Raw genomic sequence first — 13200 nt, 5'->3', positions numbered from 1 at the left:
CTTCCATCCTAAGAGCGAAAGGTTTTTCCATTTCTGTCATTCAATGATGCTTAGGGCATGGAAGCCTGCCTCTGTACGGATCTATTACAGAGTTTGTCATTCTTTTGTTTAATGGTGTTCCCATTGGAAGTTTGATCCTAAGATGTTTAGGATTCCCAGGTTACTGGCTTTTCTCCAGGCGGGTTTAGACCGTGGTCTCTGCCTGGCCACTTTGAGAGGTCAGGTTTTTGCAGTCTGGTGCCAGAGGAAGATTGCCTCATTACCAAATGTTAGAATTTTTTTCCAAGGAGTTCTGAGAGCTCAGCCTCCTTTTGTTCCATCGGTAGCACCGTGGGATTTGTCCTTGATTCTTGAATGGCTACAAGCTCCCCTATTTGAACCTCTGGACTCTGTAGATTTGAAATGATTGACAGCGAAGACAGTTTTTCTCCTCGCTATCTCTTCTGCACACAGAGTCTCTGATTTTGCAGCGCTTTCTTGTCGCTCCCCATGTTTGATTTATCACCAGGATAAAGTTGTTCTTGGTACTAGGGAGGGTTACCTTCGTAAGGTAGTGTCCTGTTTTCATGTGAATGAAGAAATTGTAGTTCCGGTTTTCAGGCTCCAGATCTTTCTGTAGGTGAAGCGTCCCTAGATTTAGTTCATGGTCTCCGAATTTATGTTGCAAGTCCAAACTCTGTTAGAAAATCAGATGCTCTTTTTGCATTGTATGGTTTTCACAAATGAGGATTGCCAGCTAAGCGTATGACTATCTCTCAGGTGTACACACAGGATGATCTACCTGTCCCAAGCACGGTGACAGCACATTCTACTCATGGGCATTTAGTCATGGTGCCTCTGCTGAACAATTGTGCAAGGCTGCCACATCGTCTTCTGTCCATACTTTTCTTAGGTTCTATGTCTTTGATACTTTTGCCTCTCAGGATGCTTCCTTTGGGCGATGAGTTCTCTTTTCTTCTCAGGAGAGTCCCCCACCCTAGGGGAACTGATTTAGTACATCCCCATGGTATCCTTGTGGATCCCTATGGACCTTGAAGAAGAAAATGAGAGTTATGGTAGACTTACCTAGATAACTCCTTTTTTTTCAAGGTCCATAGGGTCCACAGGGCACCCATTCTGACGCACCTGACTGCATGGGTAATTTTTTATTTTGGTCACAGAGTCCCTCATCTTGTTTAAGAGTGTTCTGGTGTATGATTGCTCTTCCTTCTCCTCTTTCCTTCTGCCTTGAGGCTTGTTAACTAAACTGAAGTCCTATGGCTAGAGGCGGGGTATAAATGGAGGAGGATCCGAGGCATGCTGGGAGCTGAAGCTTTAACTGTTTTGTGTCTGGACTCTCCAACCATAATATCCGCATGGTATCCCTGTGGACCCTATGGACTTCAAAGAAAAGGAGATATCTAGGTAGGTCTATTTTTTTTATATACAGCACCTAATAGTGTACCAGCCCACAGTCCCAAACCCTCTCCCTCTGCTCTCCTGTGTGAAATGGTGCCTGATCACAGGGGAGAGACTTTTATATGCAATCCAAAACTCTGCCCGGAAGATTACTTTTTGCCTTGTTTTGTGATGGGAAATTGGTGGGAACACCCGAGTCGGGGCTTGGATCCACTCGGTTCCCCTAAGTTACAGGGAAACGGAACTGCTCATTTCTAATCGTAATGTAACAACCCTCTGAACTGCGGCTACTTGTGTGGATGTGACACAGAAGCACTGCTTCCCTCTAGTGGCTAAAAGAATATTTTTCTAATTGCATTTTATTTACAAAACACAAACATACTATACTATATAACACACAGTACATAGGGCCAAAATCACTCCGGGGCTGGCGGCAGCGAGACCCTACTGCAGGGTCTCAGTCGCAAGCACGATGGTCGCGATGGTCTTGACACACAGCTATGCGAGCGTCCAAGAGGCCGCTCCATTTTCATGTAGGAGGGCCCTGATTCAGAGCGAGCGCTCTGGTCAGAGCGTCCGGCTCTGAATCAGGCCCTGTGTCCACTCCAAAAGTCTGTAGGGGCTGTGTTGTGCTGTGTCCCATAAAGGCTGTAGTCCTAAAGGGGTGCTGTAGTGTTGTCCAGGGGGTGATCTGTCCATCAGGGGTGCTCCACCCAAGTGCAAAAAAAACATTTATGTTTGTGAATTGTGTGCACTGTAGCTGCACGTTCATCAACAAAGGAGCAGCACCAAGCGTGCGCCTGTGTCATAAGTAAAGGGCCGGCTGGCTCATCTCTTAAAGGGTGGTGTAACCCCCAAAGTGCACTTAAAAAAAATAAAATAAATTATTCTTTTCTGTGTTGTGAATTGTGTGCACTGTAGCCGCACGTGCATCAACAAAGGAGCAGCGCCAAGCGTGCGCCTCTGTCATAAGTCTGTTAAAGGGTGGTGTAACCCCCAAAGTGCACTCCAAAAAAATATAAAAATCTTCTTTTCTGTGTTTGTGTGCGCCTTAGCCGCACGTATATATCAATATAACATAAATGAAGGACAACACTTTGTCCAATAAAAATAAAATAGGGAAAGATCAAGAACCACTTCCTCCTAGTGCTGAAGCTGCTGCCACTAGTCAAGACATAGACAATAAAATGCCGTCAACGTTGTCTGCCAAGGTCGATGCCCAATGTCATAGTAGAGGGCATATAAAATCCCAAATGACAAAGTTCTGGAAAATGACCTTAAAAAAAAAACATTTAAATCATTTTGAGGAGAGATGGAAACTTGCCAATATGCCATTTACGACACAGAGTGGCAAGGAACGGCTAAGGTCTTTCCCTATGTTCATGACTAGTGGTTCAGCTTCACATGATGATGGAATCCCTCATCCCACTGCAAAAATCAAACGAGTTAAGCTGGCAAAAGCACAGCGAGGAACTGTGTGTTCTAAGAAGATATCACAAATCCCCAAGGAGAGTCCAAGTGTGGTGACGGTTGCAATGCCTGACCTTCCCAACACTGGACGGGAAGAGGTGGCTCTTTTGCACGCCCCCTGCAAGTGCTGGAAGGAGCACCCACAGTCCACTTGCTGATATGCAAATTGAAGATGTCACTGTTGAAGTACAACAGGATGAGGATACTGGTGTAGCTGGCGCTGAGGAGGAAGTTGGCGAGGAGGATTCTGATAGTGATGTGGTTTTGTTTAAATAAGGCTCCGGGGGACACAGTTGTTGTCCGTGGGATGAAAAAGCCCATCACGGTCATCCATGGACAGAAGACCAAACATTCCACCTCTTTGGTCTGGCAATATTTCTATCCAAATCCAGACATATGTATCATATGTAAAGGTGAAATAAGTAGGGGTAGGGATGATAACCACCTAGGAACATCCTTCCTTATACGTTTATACGTCACCTGCAGCGCGTTCATAAAAAGTTACTGTCAAGTTCAGAAATTTTGGCTAAGACCGTAAGCAGTCCAGGGACACCTAAATCCCTTTGTCCTGTTGTATCCAAGCGCCTGCAAACCACACCGTCAACTCCCTCCTCGTCAATTTCCTCCTTAGTCAGGATTGGAAGCAGTCCTGCAGGCCATGTCACTGGCATGACTGACTCTCCTATCCGGGATTCCTCCGGAGGATCCTGCATTGCTACGCCTACTGCTGCCGCTGCTGCTTTTGCTGCTGGGAGTCATTCATCATCCCAGAGAGGAAGTAGGAACACCACTACTTTTACTAAATAATTGACCCTCCAACAGTTCTTAGCGAGGAGGATAAAGTATGACAGCAGTCATCCTGAAGCAAAACTGATACCTGAGGCCTTGACTGCTATGTTGATGTTAGACGTGCGTCTGGTATCCGCCATTAGTGCAGTGGGATTTAGACAATTGCTGGAGGTAGTGTGTCCCCGGTTCCAAATCCCGACTAGATTCCACTTCACTAGGCAGGCGATACCGAGCCTGTACAGAAACGTCAGAAAAAGTGTCCTCAGTGTCCTAAAAAATGCGGTTGTACCCAATGTCCACTTAACCACGGACATGTGGACAAGTGGAACAGGGCAGACTAAGGACTATATGACTGTGACAGCCCACTAGATGTATCACCTTACGTAGCAGCAACAGCAGCATCACCAGTAGCAGCATCTCAGAAATGCCAGCTTGTTCCAAGGCAGGCTATGCTGTGTATCACCGGTTTCAGTAAGAGGCACACTGCCGACAACCTCTTAGAGAAACTGAGGGAAATCGTCGCCCAGTGGCCTACCCCACTTAGACTCTCCTGGGAATTTGTGATATCTGACAACGCCACCAATATTGTGCGGGCATTACATCTGGGCAAATTCCAGCACATGTTTTGCTCACACAATAAATTTGTTGGTGCAGAATTTTCTGAAACACAACAAGGACGTGCAGGAGACGCTTTGGATGGCCCAAAAAATTTCTGTCCACTTTCGCCATTCAGCGACTGCGTGCCAAAGACTGGAGCACCAGCAAACACTCTGGAACCTGAAGCAAGAGGTTGTGACGTGGTGGAACTCAACCCTCTATATGCTTCAGAGAATGGAGGAGCAGCAAAAGGCCATTCAAGCCTATACATCCACCTATGACATAGAGGAGAGGGTATGCACCTGACTCAAGCGCAGTGGAGAATGATTTCTGTGTTGTGCAAGGTTCTCCAGCCCTTCGACCTTGCCACACGTGACGTCAGTTCAGACACTGCCAGCTTGAGTAAGGTCATTCCCTTCATCAGGCTTTTGCAGAAGCAGCTGGAGAAAGTGAAGGAGGAGCTAAGATGGAGCGATTCTGCTCGGCATGTGGGACTTGTGGATGAAGCCCTTCATTTGCTTTGCCAGGATTCCAGGGTGGTCAATCTGTTGAAATCAGACCACTATATTTTGGCCACCGTGCTTGATCCTAGGTTTAAAGCCTATGTGGTGTCTCTCTTTCCGGCCGACACAAGCCTGCAGAGGTGCAAAGACCTGCTGGTGAAAACACTGTCAGCTGAAGCGGAACATGACACGTCAACAGCTCTTTCTTCATTTTCTCCCGCAACTGGGGCTGCCAGGAAACAACTTAGGTATCCTAAGCAACCTGCTGGCGGTGATGCAGGGCAGGCAGGACCAAGTTTGGACATCTGGTCCGGACTGAAGGACCTGGCAACAATTTCTGACATGTCTACTGTCACTGCATATGATACTGTCACCATTGACAGAATGGTGGAGGATTACATCGCTGACAGCATCCAAGTAGGCATGTCAGACAATCCGTACCTGTACTGGCAGGAAAAAGAGGCAATTTGGAGGCCCCTGTACAAACTTACTCTATTTTACCTGAGTGCCCCCCCTCCAGTGTGTACTCCAAAAGAGTGTTTAGTGCAGCCGGGAACCTTGTCAGCGAAAGGCGTAGGAGGTTGCTTCCACAAAATGTGGAGAAGATGATGTTCATAAAAATGAATTATCAACTCTTGCAGGGAGACCAGCCTCCAGAACGTACAGAGGGACCTGTGGTGGTGGATTCCAGTGGGGACGAATTAATACTCTGTGAGGATGAGGATGTACACAACACTGAAGAGGGTGAGGAATCGGTGGATGAGGAGGATGAGGGCGACAACTTGCCTCCGTACAGCCAGTTTGTGCAGGGACAGATTAATTGCCAGCTTGTTTTGTGGGGGCCCAAACGAACCAATAATTTCAGCCACAGTCGTGTGGCAGACCCTGGCGCTGAAATGATTGGTTTGTTAAAGTGTGCATGTCCTGTTTATACAACATAAGGGTGGGTGGGAGAGTCCAAGGACAATTCCATCTTGCACCTCTTTTTTTTCTTTGCATTATGTACTGTTTGGGGCCTAGTTTTGCAAACTGCCATCTTGTCTACAATTGCAGTGTCACTCCTAGATGGGCCACGTGTTTGTGCCGCCCACTCGTGTCGCTTAGCATAGTCATCCAGCTACCTCAGTGCAACCTTTTGGACTAAAAACACTATTGTGAAGTATGAGGTGTTCAGAATAGACTGGAAATTAGTGGAAATTAATGTTATTGAGGCTAATAATAGCATAGGGGCAGAAAAACCCACAAATTCTGTGATTTTAGCTGTTTTTATGCTTTTTTAAAAAAAAAAATACAGATCCAAAACCCAGAACCCAAAACACGGAAGGGTGGTTTTGGCAAAACCAATCCAGATCCAAAACACGAAGAAAGATCCAAAACCAAAACACGAAAAGTGGCCGGTGCACACCCCTAATAAATAAATAAATATGAGCTGATTGGTGGCTGTAGAGCAGTCACCTCCCACTTTTTAGGACCTCACAAGTTTAGCAGGGCAGACCCAGGTTCAGTGTGAATAAGGCTGACTTGGGAATAACCCAGATCAATGGTGCTGTGTAAACGGTATCTGAACTGGGTTGGAACCATGTCTGAAAACCCAGGTCGGACCTGGGCTTTTGGTGGAAAAGAGGTATAACTATCTCATATCTATCTATATATCAACCTCATATTTATGTAATAGCTATCTATCTCATATCTATTTTAACTATTCATCTAATTCATATCTATCTATTATCTATTCATCTATTTCATATCTATCTATGAGATAGATAGATATCTATCTCAATTCTATTATCTATTCATCTATGAGATAGATATGAGATAAATAGATATCTATCTTTCATATCTATCTTATCTATTCATCTATCTCATATATATCTATCTCATAGCTATCTCATATCTATATCAATCTTATAGCTATCTATCTATCTCATAGCTATCTACTATCTGTCGCATATCTATCTATGTCTCATCTATCTATCTATATCTCATCTATCTATCTCATATCTATCTACATTATATGGAACAAAGTATTCAGACACCTGACCATTACACAAACAGGGACTGTCATGACATTGTATTCAAATACATATACTTTGATATGGATTTGGTCTCCTATAACAGCAGCCACTCTTCTTTGAAGGTTTTCCACAAGATTTTGAAGTGTTTCTGTGGGAATTTGTGCCCATTCATTCTGTAGAGCATTTATGAGGTCAGGCACTGATGTTGGATGAGAACTTGAAGGCCTGGCTCGCAATCTCTATTCCACTTCATCCCAAAGGTGCTCGATAAGGTTGAGGTCAGGGCTCTGTGCGGGCCAGTCTGTCACTATCTGGACTATTAAAACCACCTTCTTACCTCTCCGGTGCCTGATGAGGATAGCACAGAGGTTCGCTCATGCTGCACATAGCTCCCCACTGGTGCCGAGGTCTGTTTGTGCTGCTCCTGCCCCATCCGTGCAGTGTCCTGTCACTGAGCATGGAGATGGCTCTCTGCAGCCTCTTGCTCACAACCTGCCTTCCTGGCATGATGGCACACAGGCTGCACGCCAGAGTTCCCTCCAAAACAACAGTATGGGCACAGCCATGTTGATCTCTGTCACCTGATGCTCTTCCTCCACTCAGAGCGCTGCTCCCAGACCAGCTGATCGCAGCATCCAATCCCTGGGGATCCTCCCCTATAAATTCTATTTCCTGACTGGTCTCTGTTGCCAGTACAACATTGCTTCTTGCTGAAGTTACAGCTCAGTGCTGAGCGACCAGGGACTCTGTATCTGAATGGTCCCAGTCCGTTTTATCAAGTTCCTATCTCTGGTAAACAAGTCTCCTATACCATTTTGTACACCAGTCTGGTTTTTAACACTGAGGGCTAAATTTACAAAAGTGAGACTTTTTAGAAGTGGGTTTTAGAAGAGATGTTGCCCATAGCAACCAATCAGATTCTAGCTATTATCTTAAATGTTAAGTAGAATCTGATTGGTTGCTATGGGCAACATCTCTCCTAAAACTCACTTCTAAAAACTCTCACTTTAGTAAATTTACCTGAGACTTTTTCTTAAAGCCACCATCGGTTCCAGCCGATACTTCGGTCTCACCTGATGCTTCCAACATCGAACTCTTATCAATTAAGTTCTTCAATTCATCAACATCGGTTCCAACTGATCAAATTCATTGGTAAGACAAATGTGGAGGATGTGGGTAGACTAGAGGAATGGTCAAGAACTTGGCAACTATAGTTTATTGCTAAAAAATGCAATATTATGCACTTGGGTCTCAAGAACCAACAACCAAATATTGTATTGAGGGTAATCTAATGGAAACTACAGAGGGATCTAGGAGTCACTATTTCAGGTGACTTAAAGGCAGGTAAGCATTGTAACAAAGCAATGAGAAAGGCAAGTCAGATGTTTGGTTGCATAGGGAGAGGAATCGGTAGCAGGAAGAAAGAAGTGATAATGCCTCTGTATAGGTCATTGGTACGTCCTCATCTAGAATACTGTGTTCAGTTCTGGAGGCCACATCTCCAGAAGGATATAATAAATACATTAGAGACTGTACAAAAAAGGGCAACTAAAATGGTGCATGGCCTACATCACAAAACTTACCATGAAAGACTAAGAGATCTTAATATGTATAGTTTAGAGCAGATAAGGGAAAGGAGGGACATGATAGAAACTTTCAGATATATAAAGGGTTATAACAAGGTGCAGGAGGGAGAACTAAAACACGAGGACATGCACTGACACTGGAGGGAGGTAGATTCAAAGGAAATTTGAGGAAAAATGACTTCACAGAAAGGGTAGTAGATAAGTGGAATAACCAGAGGTGGTAGAGGCTAAGACAGTAGAACAATTTAAATATGATTGGGATAGGCATAAGAATATCCTTACAAAGAACTGAGGATCACATAGGGTTGAGGTTAAGAAAAGGTAAAAAAGGGCAGACTAGGTGGGCCAAGTGGTTCTTATCTGCCGTCACATTGTATGTTTTTATGTTTCTATGTATCAACATCAGACTCTTATCAATTAAGTTCTTCAATTCATCAACATCAGTCTCAAACCGATCAAATTCATCAATTCTTCAACATCAGATTCAAATCCATCAAGTTCTTCAAATCATCAACATCGGTTTCAAACCAATCCACCTCAATCCAGCATCATCGATTCGATTCTGCTCATTCATTCAGTATTATCATCATCTCCAGTTCTCATTCCAACCTGCTGTATAATAAAGATATTCTATTTCTGTCCTCGCCTTCGGGCCCATCATCCACTGCCGTCTCTCTATCTCCTCACATCATTACATGAGGAAGTCCTACTGAAGCCAACCAAGTTCCTTCACGCATGTTGGAATAGAAAAGGGCCTTCCTCAAACTGTTGCCACAAAGTTGGAACAAAGCATTGTCCAAAATGTCTTGGTATGCTGAAGCATTAAGATTGCCCTTCACTGGAGATAAGGGTCCTAGCACAAACCCTGAAAAACAGCTCCATACCATTATACCTCCTCCACCAAACTTTACAGTTGGCACAATGCAGTCAGACAGGTAAAGTTCTCCCGGGCATCTGCCAAACCCAGACTCCCCCATCTAACTGCCAAACAGAGAAGCCTGATTCGTCACTTCACAGAACACGTTTCTACTGCTCCACAGTACAGTGTCAGTGTGCTTTACACCACTCCATCCCACACTTGTCATTGGACTTGGTGATGTGAGGCTTGCATGCAGCTGCTCGGCCATGGAAACCCATTCCTTTAAGCTCCCGCCACACGGTTTTTGTGCTTACATTAATGCCAGTAGAGGTTTGGAACTGTTCAGCTATGGAATGAGCAGAGCGTTGGTGACTTTTACACACCATGCGCCTTAGCAGTCGTTGACTCCGCTCTGTGATATTACGTGGTCTTCTGCTTCGTGGCTGAGTTGCTGTTGTTCTAAAATGCTACCACTTTCTAATAATATCACTTGCAGTTGACCATGGAATATCCAGCAGGGGTGAAATTTCACAAACCTTATTGTAAACCTGGCATCCTATTACAGTACCATGCATCTTATCACAGTACCACGCAGCCTATCACAGTACCACACATGCTATCACCGTACCACGCCTCCTATCGCAGTACCACACATCCTATCACAGTACCACGCATCCTATCACAGTACCACGCTTCCTATCACAGTACCACGCATCCTATCGCAGTACCACGCTTCCTATCGCAGTACCATGCTTCCTATTGCAGTACCACGCATCCTATCGCAGTACCATGCCATGCTTCCTATCACAGCACCACGCTTCCTATCACAGTACCACGCTTCCTATCAGCACCACGCTTCCTATCACAGTACCACACATCCTATCGCAGTTCCAGGCTTCCTATCACTGTACCTCGCTTTCTATCACAGTACCATGCATCCTAGCACAGTACAATGCTTCCTATCGCAGTACCACGCATCCTATCGCAGTACCACGCTTCCTATCATAGTACCATGCTTCCTATCACAGCACCACGCTTCCTATCACAGTACCACGCTTCCTATCAGTACCACACATCCTATCACAGTACCACGCTTCCTATCAGTACCATGCTTCCTATCGCAGTACCACACTTCCTATCACAGTACCACACATCCTATCACAGTACCAGGCTTCCTATCACAGTACCTCGCTTTCTATCACAGTACCATGCTTCCTATCACAGTACCACGCATCCTATCACAGTACCTTGCTTCCTATCGCAGTACCACGCTTCCTATCGCAGTACCATGCATTATATCACAGCACCACACTTCCTATCACAGTACCACGCTTCCTATCTCAGTTGCTGTTGTTCTAAAATGCTACCACTTTCTAATAATATCACTTACAGTTGACCATGGAATATCCAGCAGGGGTGAAATTTCACAAACCTTATTGTAAAGGTGGCATCCTATCACAGCACCACGCATCCTATCACAGTACCATGCAGCCTATCACAGTACCACACATCCTATCACCGTACCATGCTTCCTATCGCAGTACCACGCATCCTATCACAGTACCACGCTTCCTATCGCAGTACCACGCGTCCTATCGCAGTACCATGCATCCTATCACAGTACCACGTGTCCTATCACAGTACCACGCCACGCTTCCTATCAGCACCACGCTTTCTATCACAGTACCACACATCCTATCGCAGTACCAGGCTTCCTATCAGAGTACCTCACTTTCTATCACAGTACCATGCATCCTATCACAGTACCATGCTTCCTAGCACAGTACCACGCTTCCTATCGCAGTACCACGCATCCTATCATAGTACCACGCTTCCTATCACAGCACCACGCTTCCTATCACAGTACCACACTTCCTATCACAGCACCACGCTTCCTGTCACAGTACCACACATCCTATCGCAGTACCAGGCTTCCTATCACAGTACCTCACTTTCTATCACAGTATCATGCATCCTATCACAGTACCACGCTTCCTATCACAGTACCATGCTTCCTATCACAGTTCCATGCATCCTATCTCAGTACCGGGCTTCCTATCACAGTACCATGCTTCCTATCGCAGTACCACGCTTCCTATCAGTACCACACATCCTATCGCAGTACCACGCTTCCTATCACAGTACCACGCTTCCTATCACAGTACCATGCATCTTATCACAGTACCACGCAGCCTATCACAGTACCACACATCCTATCACCGTACCATGCTTCGTATCGCAGTACCACGCATCCTATCGCAGTACCACGCCACGCTTCCTATCAGCACCACGCTTCCTATCGCAGTACCAGGCTTCCTATCAGAGTACCTCACTTTCTATCACAGTACCATGCATCCTATCACAGTACCACGCTTCCTAGCACAGTACCACGCATCCTATCGCAGTACCACACATCCTATCATAGTACCACGCTTCCTATCACAGCACCACGCTTTCTATCACAGTACCACGCTTCCTATCACAGCACCATGCTTCCTATCACAGTTCCATGCATCCTATCTCAGTACCGGGCTTCCTATCACAGTACCATGCTTCCTATCGCAGTACCATGCTTCCTATCAGTACCACACATCCTATCGCAGTACCACGCTTCCTATCACAGTACCACGCTTCCTATCACAGTACCATGCTTCCTATCGCAGTACCACGCATCCTATCACAGTACCTTGCTTCCTATCGCAGTACCACGCTTCCTATCACAGTACCACGCTTCCTATCTCAGTTGCTGTTCTAAAATGCTACCACTTTCTAATAATATCACTTACAGTTGACCATGGAATATCCAGCAGGGGTGAAATTTCACAAACCTTATTGTAAAGGTGGCATCCTATCACAGCACCATGCATCCTATCACAGTACCACACTTCCTATCACAGTACCACGCATCTTATCACAGTACCACACAGCCTATCACAGTACCACGCCTCCTATCACCATACCACGCTTCCTATCGCAGTACCACACATCCTATCACCATACCACGCTTCCTATCGCAGTACCATGCATCCTATCGCAGTACCACGTGTCCTATCACAGTACCATGCCACGCTTCCTATCACAGCACCACGCTTCCTATCACAGTACCACGCTTCCTATCAGCACCACGCTTCCTATCACAGTACCACACATCCTATTGCAGTACCAGGCTTCCTATCACAGTACCTCGCTTTCTATCACAGTACCATGCATCCTATCACAGTACCATGCTTCCTAGCACAGTACCACGCTTCCTATTGCAGTACCACGCATCCTATCGCAGTACCACACATCCTATCATAGTACCACGCTTCCTATCACAGCACCATGCTTCCTATCACAGTACCACGCTTCCTATCACAGCACCACGCTTCCTATCACAGTACCACACATCCTATCGCAGTACCAGGCTTCCTATCACAGTACCTCTCTTTCTATCACAGTACCATGCTTCCTATCACAGTACCATGCATCCTATCGCAGTACCATGCTTCCTATCAGTACCACACACCCTATCGCAGTACCACGCTTCCTATCACAGTACCACGCTTCCTATCACAGTACCTTGCTTTCTATCACAGTACCATGCATCCTATCACAGTACCACGCTTCCTATCACAGTACCATGCTTCCTATCACATTTCCATGCATCCTATCTCAGTACCGGACTTCCTATCACAGTACCATGCTTCCTATTGCAGTACCACACTTCCTATCAGTACCACACATCCTATTGCAGTACCACGCTTCCTATCACAGTACCATGCTTCCTATCACAGTACCACGCATCCTATCACAGTACCTTGCTTCCTATCGCAGTACCACGCTTCCTATCACAGTACCACGCTTCCTATCACAGTACCACGCTTCCTTTCTCAGTTGCTGTTGTTCTAAAATGCTACCACTTTCTAATAATATCACTTACAGTTGACAATGGAATATCCAGCAGGGGTGAAATTTCACAAACCTTATTGTAAAGGTGGCAT

This window comes from Taudactylus pleione, unplaced genomic scaffold (genome assembly GCF_031769625.1).
Source record: "Taudactylus pleione unplaced genomic scaffold, aTauple2 ptg000277l, whole genome shotgun sequence".
Lineage (NCBI taxonomy): Eukaryota > Metazoa > Chordata > Amphibia > Anura > Myobatrachidae > Taudactylus > Taudactylus pleione.
This window is presented reverse-complemented; position numbering follows the sequence as displayed.